Genomic DNA, 12,868 nt, shown 5'->3' with positions numbered 1-12,868 from the left:
GCTCGGGTGGCGTATATACGGTGCGAGGATTTATCGGCCCGCACTCAGGCGGGGGCTCTCCATGGGGCCGGCAGCAGCCCCCGGAGCAGCCCCCAGGGTGCCCGTGCTGCTCCCCAGCTCCCTGCAGTGGGCCTGGGGGTCCTCATGGGCTGGATCCAGCCCCCTGGCACAGAGTGCCAGAGTGTAATCCCCATCCTTTCCCCATTACCATTCATTCCCATCCTCATCCTCATCCCCATCCTCATTCCAATCCCAATCCCCATTCCTGTTCCCAGCCCCAGCCCCACCTTCACCCTCATCCTCATCCTCATCCTCATCCTCATCCTCATCCTCATCCTCATCCTCATCCTCACCCTTATCCCCATCCCATCCCATCCCATCCCATCCATCCTTGACCCTATCCCTTTCCCCATCCCATAATCTGGGGGTGCCACCAGGCCCCCCAAAAACCCCTCGACCTCCTGTGGTGGCACCAGGGGACATTTGGCTCCGTCACGGCCGTGCCACGTCGCCACCAGCCCCCCTGTGCTGCACTGCTGGGGAAAATGAGACACACACAGCTCTGAGCTGGGCACTGGGACAAACTGGGGGGGCCCCAGTCATGCACCGGAGGGGTCTGTGCGGCCCCATTTCTGGGGCTGAAGCAGGAGAAAGGGGGGGGGAGCGAGGGATTTCACGCCCCCGGGGTCTCCCCCCGCAGACCCCGCTGCTTTCTAACGAGCTTAATTCCCTGTTGAGTCAACACCATGCTCCAGCACCCCCGGCCCCGACCCCAAAGCCACCCCGCTGGGATGTCCCCGTCCCTTTAGGGGGAGGTTGTGGCAAAGAAACGTCCCCTTCCACCTCCCTGCTCCCCCTCCGTGCCTCAGTTTCCCCACCAGCCCCATCCAGGAGCCACTGGGATGGGGCGCAACCGTGCCAAGCCCCAAAATGACAAATCCTCCGGGCTCTTTTTGGCACCGCTTTCCCTTTCCTCGTTAGCTGGGCACTTCGTTAGGCTCAATGCCCTTTTGGGACGTCCCGGCCGGGTGCGGGGCCGGGCTGCGGGGGGCTCGGTGGGCGCTGGAGGCCCATCCGTCATCTGGAAAAGCGCAGCGCTCGCTCCCGCGGCCGTCCCTTCCCGTAAGCGCTCGTTAATTAACGCCAAATCGCCGGGCGATTACAGGACGCGGAAATCAAATGACTTCATTGTGAGGAAGGTTTATTGCCGCCGGGGAGCGACAGGACGAAGAATCATTTGCCACTTATTGGAAAGGGCCGCGGGGATCGTGCGCCGCTGCCGTGCCGGAGGGACGGAGCCACCCCAAGAGGGGGACACCAAGCACCCGTCCCCTCCGCCCCGCTGTCCCCTGCCCGGGGAGGTGGCACCCGGGGGACACCGAGGGCGGTGATGCTGTTTGGGGTGGAAACGTCCCCGTGGGGTGTGGGGACACGGGGTGGCCTCGCCACGCTGCAGAACCGGCGTCGAGCCCGGTGGCACCGTGGGGCACGTCCCCGGCAACGGGGACACCGTTTGGAGAGGGCTGTTTGCGTATCGTGACCCCCCAAAATCGCCCCCAGGGACTTGGCGCAGGAGCCGGGGTGGGATTTGCCGTGGCGCAGCGGGGAGGAGGACATCGGGAAGGGAGAAGCCGCCCCGGCCCCGCTCATTAAAACCCTTTTCTTCCCGCTTTGATCGCCACGGCCGGGGTCAGCGCGGGCGGCGGCGGCACCCGTGGCCGGGGCTGCCGAAACGAAACGGTGACCGCCGGAGGGGTGTGTGGGGGGGGGGACCCATCCCCAAACCGGTGCCCCCCACCCCCTCGGCTCAACGCGGGCCCGCATGAAAAGCCGGGACCTGGTCAGGTTAACGGAGGAAAAAGGATACTCGGCTTTACAGTAACGCGCACTATAGAGCCACTGTTTCAGCGCTGACCCCCCGGGTCAGAGGTGAAGGGTTTCCCAGGAGTGTCTTTGAAGAGAGCCATCTTTGATGAGAAAAGAGCCTCTATACAGATGTCTCATAATTACCATGAGAATGTGGAGCACATGGCGGCCGCGCTGGCCCCAAAGGGAGCTTTAATGGAATGTCATTAAAACGCCCCGTTCCCGTTCCGAGGCTTCTCTCCCCGCTCGCCCCACTTTAACCTCTTCCAGGCTCCTTCCCCCGACTCAGCCGCGCGCCCGGAGCCGGGTGTCCCCGTGCCACGGGGGGCTGGGGGTGCCCGGGGTGGCCGCTGGGGTCTGGTGGCATCGGTGTGAGCCTCGTGCCCCATGGGTGTGCCCCGTGCGACGTCCCCGGCCCCGAGGGACTCCGGCACCCTATGGCCCTCCAAAGCGGTGCCGGGCGCCCGTCCCCCTTCCCCAGCCCCAGGGAGGTGCAGAGGGGCAGCCCGGGCTGCGGCGAGGCTGAAGGCTTCCCCTCTTCCCCGCCTCGAGCTGCCTTTTCCCAACCTGCACCAAAATCCTCGGGGAACTGGGAGGAAACCCCGACCCCGTGCCAAAAATTCAACCGGGGTCTCTCCGCCGACGCCGCGGGTCCCCGCAGGGAGGCCGGGCGGCTCCTCCGCCCCTGCCCTTGGCCTTCCACCCTCCCCGGCTGCCTCCGCGTGATAAATTGCCGCTAATAAATCCGGCCACGGGGCTGATCTGGCTGTAATCCGCCTTTGATACACTCGGGGAGCGGTGTCGAGGGCAGCGGCAGCCCCGGCGCGAGGCGCGGGGTTAATCTCCGTGAAATCGCCCCCGCAGCCCCGCTATTATCCGCGGGGCCGGGGGGCACGGGGCGCACCAGGGCGGCCGGTCCCGGTGGGTTTTTGGTCCTTTTTCCCCTTTGCTCCAGCCACCGGCACATCTTTGGGGTCTTCGGGGATGTCTCGAGGTGGTTTCCCGGCCGGGGAGCGATCCGGGGGTGGTGGCACCAACACGCGGCTGAAATGGGTCAAAAACACCGAGATTGGAGAACGTTGTGTAAAGGGAAAAATACCCAATCTGGGGGCGGTCAGAGGCTTTCCCTCAAGGGCTGTGGGATTTTTTTTAGGGCAGAGAAGAGGCAAAAAGACGATTTGAGGTGGAAAAGCTCATTTGGATCATTTCAAACCCGCCCTTCGTGGCTCGGCAGGGCCACACGGGCTGTCCCCCTCCATGGGAACGGGGCCGGAGCCGCAGCGGGGGAGAGATGGGGACGGACGGGGAAAGGGACGGAGGGGAAGGGGAGAGCTGGAGAGGGAGGCAGGGATGGAGAAGGAGGAAGGGACGGAGAGGGAGAGAGGGAGAAAGGGATGGAGAGAGAGGGAAGGATGGAGAGAGGGAGGCGTGCGTGGAGGTCCAGATTTGGGGCCGGAGGGTTCCAGGCTTGAGGCCACCTCGGCACAGCCCTAAATCAAGTCCAGCTCGGTCGAGGCCTCCTGCTGGAAGCGTGCACGGGTCCCTGATGAAATCCACCCACCCCGTTTGCTTCTCCTCTCCCGTTCCCCGCAGTCCCTCGGGGCCCAGGTACCTGCGTGCGGCGCTGGAGGCCGGGGGGCGGCTCGGACCCTGGGAGGGGGGCGCACGGCGTCCTGCAGCTTTGTACACGGGGACGGCCAGGAAACCATTTCTAAGGGAAAAATTAAAAAAAAATGAGATATATAAATAATAATAATAATAAAAAAGTGGTGTCTTGGCTGAGGAAACATCCCCATTAGACACCCTGCAGCAGCGTGGCTCCCGGCCCCCTTCCATTGTCAGGGAAAGGTCAGCCCCTGACTAGTTAGTTATCATTAGCTAAGGCCAATTTAATCACCGCCACCGTGTATAAATCACCGCGGACAGACAGGGCCCTTTCCTCCCTCCCGCCTCCCCGCCTCAAAGGTTGACAAATCTCCCGGCCGTCTCCCCCCAGCCCCGCCGGCTGCCCAAGGGCCTCGGCCGCCCGGCCAAATATTAAAGGACGCGGTAAATCACCGGGGCGCTGCCCATCCATCAGCCTGTCAGCCTGAAGATCAGGGTCACGGGGACGAAAGATCAGGGGATGGCAGCGGGGCAGGCGCGGGGACGCGGGGGCGAGGCGGGAGGGACGGGGAGGCCGAAGGCTCAGATCCCCCCCCAGCCCCCTTGCACCGCACCGGGCGATGCTGCAGGTGGGAATTGGAGGCAGGGGGGGAATTGGAGGCAGGGTGGGAATTGAAAGCAGGGTGGGAATTGGAAGCAGGGGGGGAATTGGAGGTGTAATTTGGGGGCGGGATGGGGATGGAGAGGTCCAGGAGGCTCCCCCGTGGCCACCCCGTGCCGCTCCCGAGGGATGCTCGGGGCTCAGGACGGAGCCGGACGAGGCACCCAACTTTTTCTTGCCTCCCTCCCTCTTCCTTTTCTCCCCCCCCCTCTTTTTTTTTTCCCCTTTTCTTCCCCTCACTTTTTATTTTTTTATTTTTATTTTTTTTATTTCAATCTAATTGAAGGGGGGGGGGGGGGGGAGTGGAAGATAAGAGCTGCCAGGGCTAATTACACCTCATTATTCCAAAGGATCTCTCACGCCTCACTTCTCCTCAAACGCCGGCAAAAGCGAGGGGGAGGGGGACGGCTATTAAGGGAAAAGCCTGGTGGAAAACAAAGTTGGTTAATTCACACGCTGCGGCTGTGGGGGGGCTCCCCTCCGCCCCCCCGGGGCGCTGCGCCGGGCTCGCCCCGCCGTGGGGCCGCAGCCACTGGGGCTGAGCGGGGCTGGGGGGGGCCTGGTGTGGACAGAGCCCAGCTTTGGGATGGTTTTGGGGTGCTCGGAGGCATCAAGGCCACGTCTTTGGGTGTCCCCAGCTGGACTCAGCCCGGTTTGGTTTCGGGTTTTTGGTTTTGGGGATGTCGCCGGCTCGCTCCGTGCCTCGGTTTCCCCAACCATGCGGGGCAAAACCCCAAATTCCATAAGTTCCATAAAAGCCCTGCAGAAAACCCCAAAAAGAACAGGACGGCTCCATTAGGGACACCTTTGGGTACAGTCGAGCCCCACCACCCCGTTTCCTCAGGTCTAGCCACAAATTAAAGTCGAAAATCGAGGGCATTTTCCTCCGGGACACCGACAGGCACAGGGCACCAACTTCACCAGAGGCTGAGGGAATTTCTCCCATTGCCCAGCCCGAACCTTCCCGGCACGGCTTTGTGCAGACTCCTTGGGATCCCTGCAGCTCCCTGAGCTTCAGAGGGAGCCCAAATTAACCCCCAAATCCTTTCGGAGACCTCTTACGGAGGGGGCACAGAGGCTGAATTTTTTTGGCATTCCCCTCTCCGCAGCAATTTCCCTGAGTCTTTACACACCTCCCGGCTCTTAAATTCCTCCCGTGGTGTAGCTGGCCACAGGTGAGAGATCCCAAATGCCCGAAAAAGAGAAGAGAAAACTTCCCTCCTGGCACAGATGGGGACGGGAACCCCCCTGGTTTGGGAAAAGCTCCGGGGGTGAGGGGTACCCCCAAAACCTGCCCCAGGTCTGTGCCTCTTCTCCGACGCATTTACCCCACCAAAGCGCACGGCTCCCCAACTGCGAGGCTGTTTTGGGATCACAAAAATTTCCATTTCGCGTTGTGAGGCACATTAAGGCTCGTGGGGATCACCCCATGGGACTTTTCATTAGGATGAGGCAGGTCCCGAAAAGTTTTTGCGCACGGGATAACGTCCGGAGGACGAGGCTCAGCGTGGCTGGGCTCGGGGTGGACGGGGAGAACTTGGGACCCTCCTGCCCTTTTGGGAGGCCACTTTTGGGATGAATCCATCCCTGTTGGGTACCACGGAGCGTGGGCACCCCAATAATTCCCCAATTTCCCCCTGTGAACCCTTCCCTACCCACCTTGCCCACGGCTGTGCTGTGCCGGTTGGGTTTTCTCCCCACCCCAGCGCTATTCTGGTGGTCCCAATTTCTAGCTGGGGATCCCGTCCCGGGGGAGACGTAAGGATAATTCGGATAATTCAGGTAATTTAGATAATTGCTGCCACTCTGGAAGCAGAAGGCGGCCGCTTCTGCTGCCCACGAGCCCTCCTCGTCCTGGTGTTTTGTGACCCAAAAGTCCTGACACCTTTTATTTAAACCAAGGAGGGCTGAATCCATCTCTTTGTTCTGTTTAAAAATCAAAAAGGCCCCAAAGTAACCTTTAGCAAAAGGCAGGGAAGTTGATTATAGGAAATCTATCCAATTTCTATAAAATAAGGACATGAATACATCACTTCTGCGGGGCCGGGGGACGTCCTCTGAATTTACAAAGAGGAGCAGGCGGTTTTTGAGGATGCCACCAGCCTGAAGCCCGGTCTCTCACCAGGTATTTTTGGTGCTGCGTTTAGAGATGATAATAAATGGAAGAGAAAAAATAATAATAAGAAGAAAAAGGATAAACCTTCTTCTTTTCAAAGCCCAGATATTTATCTGCAGCCTCCACATCCCCCTGAATAGCCACGGGCTCCAGGACCGCTCTTTCCTGCCTGTTTTTTTGTTTTTTTTCTGTTTTTTTTCTAAGCACAAAAGCCGGGAGAAGTGGGAAAAGGAATTAAAGCGGGGGAAAGCCGATCGCGACCCCTCCGCTGCTGGCACAGCTTCAGAGCAAGGGGGGGACCCGAACCCCCAGCACCCCTGCGTGGGAAGTTGCCGCTTCCCAAGCCAGGAATTCGGACGCCTGCTTGGAGAATAAAGGAAACCAGGAGGCTCCTGCCCGACCGTCCTGCGGGTTCGGGCTCTCCCTTTCCTCCAGCCGCCTCCTTTCTTTGCAGAGCCGCCCGACCTCGCTGGTAATCCTCCCCAGAAACATGAGCGAGACCTTTTTTTCCTTTTTTTTTTTTTTTTTTCCCCGGAAAAGACCCCAAAGCAGCAGCTCGCTTCTCCCCGCTCCTTGTCGGAGCTTTGCCACGGCGTGAAGCCCGGTTGTGCAGAGCAATGCGATGGCCAAAAATTATTTAAAACCCACCTGGCTGGACCGCAGCCTCTCCCCTCTGAGCCGGCCCGGAGCGAGGAGCCCTTGGTCAGACCCGGCGAGCACTGAGCAGGAAAACGAATAAAAAAGCAAATTAGGAAGGAAAGATCACCGTCAATATCGCGTCGGTCTCAAGTTCATTAATTTGTGCTTTAAAAGGCTCAGAGCGGTGTTAAACCCACCTCATCGGTGCCTCTAACGCCACATCGCAGAGCTGCTTTTCTCCCCAGGAATTTCTTTTTCCTCCCCGTTGCCACAGCCCGAGTCAAAATCCGACCTCGGTTCGGCAAGCACGGAGGTGCCTTGGAAAAAAAAAAAAAAAAATCCCCCCTCGGAGCTTTGAGCTGCTGAAATTTGGGGAAAAAAAATAAAATAATAAAATGAACGGAGCTTGCTCCGGACTTTTTGGGTAGCTTTTTCCCCCAAAACACGGGGCACGGCTGCCAGCCGAAGTTTTGCAGCCTGCTCCTTCCCCGGCCTCCCTCGGCTGCTCCCGGCTTTAATTTTTCCTTTTTGCAGCATTTTGTGCCAAGGTTGGGGCCGCTCTGCCCGTTCCTCGAAGGAAAAGGCGGCGAGTCCTCCGGGGACAGCCCGGCGTGCCTCCGCGGCTATCTCCGAAAGGAGCATAAAAGATACTTGCAGATTAATACTATTAAGTAGGATTTAAAAAAAATCAAGCAATTGAGGCTGGATAATGCCCTCCATAACAAACCGGCTCTATTCTCCGGCTCCTTGTGTGCCCAGGGGTATTTAGCCTGGCTTTTAACAAAGCTGAAGGATTTGCATTGAAGTCGCGCTTTGGGACTCGGGTCCCTCGCTGGCGCTGGACTTTGTGTGAGCTCATTTCCACCTGCGGACCACGCAGAGCTGGAAAACGCCCCAAAATTGGCTTCTTACCGGCTGCTGGTGGCCACACAGGCGGCACGAGCTCCGGGGCTCAGCACCGCATCCTGCACCCATGGCACACACGGGAAGGGGACGGAGCACCTGCGGTGGGTGCCGGGCCATCGTCCCCTGCTGCTGAGGGGATTTTCCCCTTAGAAGCCCATTTGTTAAAATTTTAAGCGTGTTTCATATCCTATTTCTTTCCCCCGGGAGCCTCTGCGAAGTGGGATTGCTGCCCCAAATTCCCTGCGGCTGGGCTGGGAAGCAGCAAACGGCGAGGGGCGAGAGGTGCGGGGGCACTTTGAGCTCATCCCTCCTGCCCCGATGTCCCTGGGGGCTTCGTCCCCTGCCCATGGCGCCTGCAGGGTCACAGCGCCCTGATCCCAAAAGCCAGGACCCGATCCCAAAAGCCAGGACCCGATCCCAAACCCCAGGACCTGATCCCAAAAGCCAGGACCCGATCCCAAAAGCCAGGACCCGAGCCCAAACCCCAGGACCCAATCCCAAAAGCCAGGACCCGATCCCAAAAGCCAGGACCCGACTCAGGGCCCCGACACGAACAGGGGCCTTGGCACAAACACATTCCAGGTTCTTTGTGGGGTCCCCTCAAAAACAGATTTGGGAAAACCCCTCCGTGTCTCTCCGCTCTTTTCTTTTCAGGCTGTGTTAATTGTTTTGCTTTAGAAGGGGACTTCCCAAATGTTTTGGGTGGCAAGCACTCCATTGGGCAAAGTCAGCCCCAATTCACACTTCTCAGCAGCTCGGGGAACTTTTCCTCTGCCCCCAGGTAGCCCTGAGCCAGGCTCGATTTCCTCGTCCTGCAAAAATAACATTTGTTCTTACGCCGGGTCAATATTTCCTGCCGAAATCCCATTTTTCAATCCTTCAATTCCATTTCCCTGACAGGATTTGTTCTGTGGTCACAGGACAATATATTTACCACGCTTTGCTATTGTCCCTTTTCTGGAGGAGCTGATTGCATTAAAACCTCTCGCCAAGACAAAAAAAAACAACCAAGCAGATGATTCATTCAAACACGACTCAACCTCTTTGGCCGTGTTTCTTTCCCAAGGTACCTGCTCTCGGGGCAGATTTTGAACCAAAAAGCCTTGGGCACGGCTCAGGCACCACCTGACCCTACAAAATTTATTCTGTGCGATGCTTTCCACGCTCAGTGCCTTCACAGAGGTGCGTGCGAGGAGAGGAGGAATTACAGAGAGTGAATACAGAGCGTGGAGTTTGCACCTGGGAAGATTTTTGTGGCAAACTCGGGGTCCTTGGGGAGGTTTTTGGCTCAGCCACCCAAGGGTCCGGCGCTGCGTCGCCTTTAGGCAGCGTCGCCGGCAGCGGGGGGGTTTCTGGGCTCGGGTTTGGGAGCACCACAAAAAACCAAGCAGCATCCCCCAGGGAAATAAAACCCAACAGAGCCTAAGCTGAGGGCTGGAGACGGCGATGGGCAGGGGAAAAAAGGGAAAATCAGCCAGGATGCCACGGGGGGAAGCTCTCCGGGTTAGGACCCCGACCTGCTGCGGTGAACGCCGTCATGGGGCTGTCCCTGCTTTTTGCTTTCTCACCACATTTTTCCTATTTTAAAGAAGCTGAGTGGAATCTGAAGGTGGCTGCATCGGGCTGGGTGCATCAGGGACAGCTCCTTTGATGCCGACCTTTTTGCCCCAAACGCCAGGGGATGAAACAGGAGCGAGGGTGAACCCACGGGGATGCGCAGCCAGGAGCCACTGCGGGATCACCCTCGGGGTCTGCCTGGGGGAAAAAAACCTCGCAGGACAGCTCCTGGCTGTCCCACCAGAACATCAGCGTGTGTTTATCCCAGATTTTTAATTCCTCCCCCAAACTGGCCACGACCAGGTGAAAAGATGCCCGGATGGGCCAGGCACAACGCAGCCCTCGCGCACCCTGGGGCAGGGGGGGGCCGCAGCCCCCTGGGAGCACCCCCTGGCACCTGGCTGGGGCCAGCAGTGCCCCAGCACCTCACCACACCTCCACCCATCCCTTTGGGATTTGTGGCTCCACTTTGGGCTGATTTGCCTTATTTTGAGGGCACCCATTTCCCACGGCGCCCGCGCCTATCGCAGCGCTGGCGGCCGCCGGGACCCATTTTCCTTCCCCTCACAAAGAGGCACATGGCTGCTTTTTTTTTTATCTTCCCCTCGTTTTGCAGGGAAGGGATCACCACGGCCTCCTGCACCCCTCCAGAGCTGATTTCACCATCCCCTAAACCACAAATTATTTGTTTTGCCCGAGCCTCCCCGACCTCGGCAAAAGTTTGGCGAAGGAAAAGAGACGGGGCGAGCGTCAGCAGCGGGCAGGCCCGCGAGTGGCACTGACGGAGGAGTCAATTAAATTAAAAATAAGGAAAAAAAAGGAAAAAAAACAGCAGCCCTGCACACTACTTACGCCAGAGGGGCAGGTTGGTGTGGATGGGCCAGGTCGAGCCTGGTTTTTCTGCATTAACCCATCACCGCCCTGCCCCACGGACAAAGGGAACGGTGCTGGCCCCCCAGCCCTGCGCCCCAAACCCCAGCACGGCCGCTGCCGAAATGAAAATCCTCCTGGCTGCGTTATTGCTGTTGTTATTTCTGAAACTAGGAGAAAACGGGAGGCAGCAGAAAATCAGATGAAAGCAATTAAAAGTTGGCGAGGCGGCGGCGAGCGGCCGCTGCTGGGCTCCGACCGCGCCGGCGGCATCGCGCCGGGACCGGGGGTGCTGGGGTCGCCCTGGGGGTGCCGAATTTGCTGCATGAGGAGGGGGAATCTGGGGGGTTTGGGGGGTTTTGGGGATTGCTGAGGGAGGCAGGGAACTGCGCTTTGCCTCCAGAGCCGTGCTTGCAGCTCCCAGCAGGGTTTCGCTGGCAAAGCCGAAGCGACGGCATCGGATGCTGTTCGCTCCTCTGCGGCTGGGCTGGGAGCGCTCCCTTTTCCCTCCCCAGCTGGAGATTAAAGACATTTTAGTTGGAAATACTCAGAAAAAGCACATTTCCCCCCTCCAAACATCACCTTTTTTTTTTTTTTTCCTAATCCCCAGGTGCAAAAAGGAGAGCGAAAGCGCGCCGACCGCGCTGCCGAACCCTGCGCTGACCCTTCGTTAAGCACGGAGAACCAATTACCCATTCCTCTCTCGTTTTGCCTCTCTCCAAGCAGCCCCACCGGCCCCAGCAGTGCCTTACCCCGCCAGCTCCTGCACATCCAGGTCCCAATGTCGCCTGCAAAAGCTCTGACCGATTTGCATAGCAGTGCGGGCGAGCCGGACTGGTTCGAGGGGACAGAGGCAGCCTTTCCAGGCCCTGAATGGCTTTGTGGAAAAAAAAAAAAAAAAAAAAAGCAACAACCCAACCCAACCCTCTAATCTCTGGGGATTCACGCCTTTCCCCGTGCTCCGGGTCGGATTCGGAGCCCCATTTGAGCTCCGAGAGCGCTGGAGCAGAGCACGGCGCTCCCGGCTGCCTGGTGTGAGGGCAAATTGCAAAGCTCAGCAGGGGCAAAGTGGGAGCACCCCAATTTTAGAGGCACCCATGGGTGGCAGGCAATGGGGTCAGGGCTGCTGCCCCGCTGTAGGGACCACAGACATTGGGGGGAGGTGGTTGGGACGGGGCACCCGGTGCCACACGGATGGGTGACAGCGAGCGGCACCGGCACTGGGGACGTGCCCGGCACCCCAGGAGAGCGCAGGGGCAGGGGGGGCCTGGAAAACCCTGCTCCGAAGCGCAGCTCGGCAGGGCACTGGGGGCACCGGGACCCCCCCCCCCTCCGTTTCTTCCTCCCCTCCCAGCCCAGGCCCCGGAGAGGAAGCCCCCTCGAGTCCCGTGTCACGGCCACACAATTGCACCGAGTTTGGGAAGGCTCCGGGTGATTTACTGCATTTTCCGATCCCTCACGCATCGGGGGGGGGTGTGCGCGTGTGGATATTTCTCTATTTCCCTTCCTAAACAATCCCATAAATTGAAGGCTGTTTTTTATTTTTTCCCCCTTTCAAACCCAACCATTTCCAGGTATTCTTGGGCTGCAGCTGGGAATTCATTTCCTTCCATCCAGGAGCGAGGAAAATCCCTTCCCTGCAGGACAGCCATGGGCAGAGATGTGTCCCCCCTCCCCCCCCCCCAGCCCCAAATCTCTCCCCAAATCTCTGCTCAAAGCATCCAAAAACCATCTCAAAATCCCAGCACCAGCTGCTGACCGACGGAAACAGCGCTGGAGATTTGAGCGGCCCCAACCCCGGGTGATTTTCCCCAATTTTGCCACCAGCTTGGAGCTGGGTGGGCGAGCCCTTAGAGGGCTGGGGCCTCTCCCCAAGACCCCCCCGGGGATGATTTCCAACCCCCCCCAGCCTGGTTTTATCCCTCCTTTAACCGGGCCGCAGCGCGCCTCGATGAGCGTGGAAGGAGGAGTGGGGAAACTGAGGCACGGAGCCGACCCCCCCAAAAGCCCCCCGAGCCCTTCGCTGGCCCCGGCAGGGCCGCCCCACAGCCCCCCCCCCTCCCCACGGGTCCCTGCTGCCACTCGCGACGTGCTGCTGCCACCTGGTGGCCCCGTGTCCCCCCTGTCCCCAAGGGTCCCCCCCCCCTCTCCACCAGCCCCAGGGCGCATCCTGCGTGCGCCCTGCCTGGGCTCTGCGCACGGGGAGTGGGACAAAAAGGGGGGGGACCCCCACCCCCAAAAGCACCCACGCAGCGGGACCCGGCCCCAAATCCCCCCCCCCCCGGGGCGCTGCGGTAAGGGACGGGGAAACTGAGGCAGGGGGAGGCAGCGCGATGCTTTCCAAAGCTGCCCCCCCGGCATCGCCGCCTTCCCGCACCGCTGGCCAAAGCGAGTAGGGTGTAAAAACAAAAAAGGGGGGTGAGGGGGGGTCCGGCCCCATCTGCTCCCAGCTTTTTTTAGAGCTCCCCAGCCCCGCAGCTGCTGAGCAGGTGCCGTGGGTGGGTGATTTATCTGCGTGTCGGCATCTCGGGAGCGCTGCCCGGGCACGGGACTGGGATCTTTTGCTCCAAAGGGGGCCGAGGGATGCCAGCCCCGTGTGGGTGCGGGCAGGGGGCTCAGGGGGGGCCTGCGGTTGTAGGGTGCAGCTC

General features: G+C 59.6%; 1 long non-coding RNA gene across 2 annotated transcripts; it reads right to left on the bottom strand.

Annotated features, from left to right (window-relative positions):
- Nucleotides 1–1,200: 1,200 nt before the first annotated feature.
- On the bottom strand, nt 1,201–11,902 carry LOC119713875 (uncharacterized). 2 transcript variants are annotated; one of them, XR_011805018.1, is made up of 5 exons: nt 10,973–11,902; nt 7,085–7,204; nt 6,897–6,967; nt 3,479–3,577; nt 1,201–2,910 (listed from the first exon to the last, which is right to left on the bottom strand). It is a non-coding gene; the product is annotated as an uncharacterized lncRNA (long non-coding RNA). The 2 variants fall into 2 exon arrangements; XR_005261015.2 differs by lacking the exon at nt 7,085–7,204.
- Between the last annotated feature and the right edge of the window lie 966 nt (nt 11,903–12,868).

Source organism: Anas platyrhynchos, chromosome 26, assembly GCF_047663525.1.
Source record: "Anas platyrhynchos isolate ZD024472 breed Pekin duck chromosome 26, IASCAAS_PekinDuck_T2T, whole genome shotgun sequence".
Lineage (NCBI taxonomy): Eukaryota > Metazoa > Chordata > Aves > Anseriformes > Anatidae > Anas > Anas platyrhynchos.
Note: the sequence above shows the minus strand (reverse complement) of the source record. Positions and strands in the feature narration are given on the sequence as shown.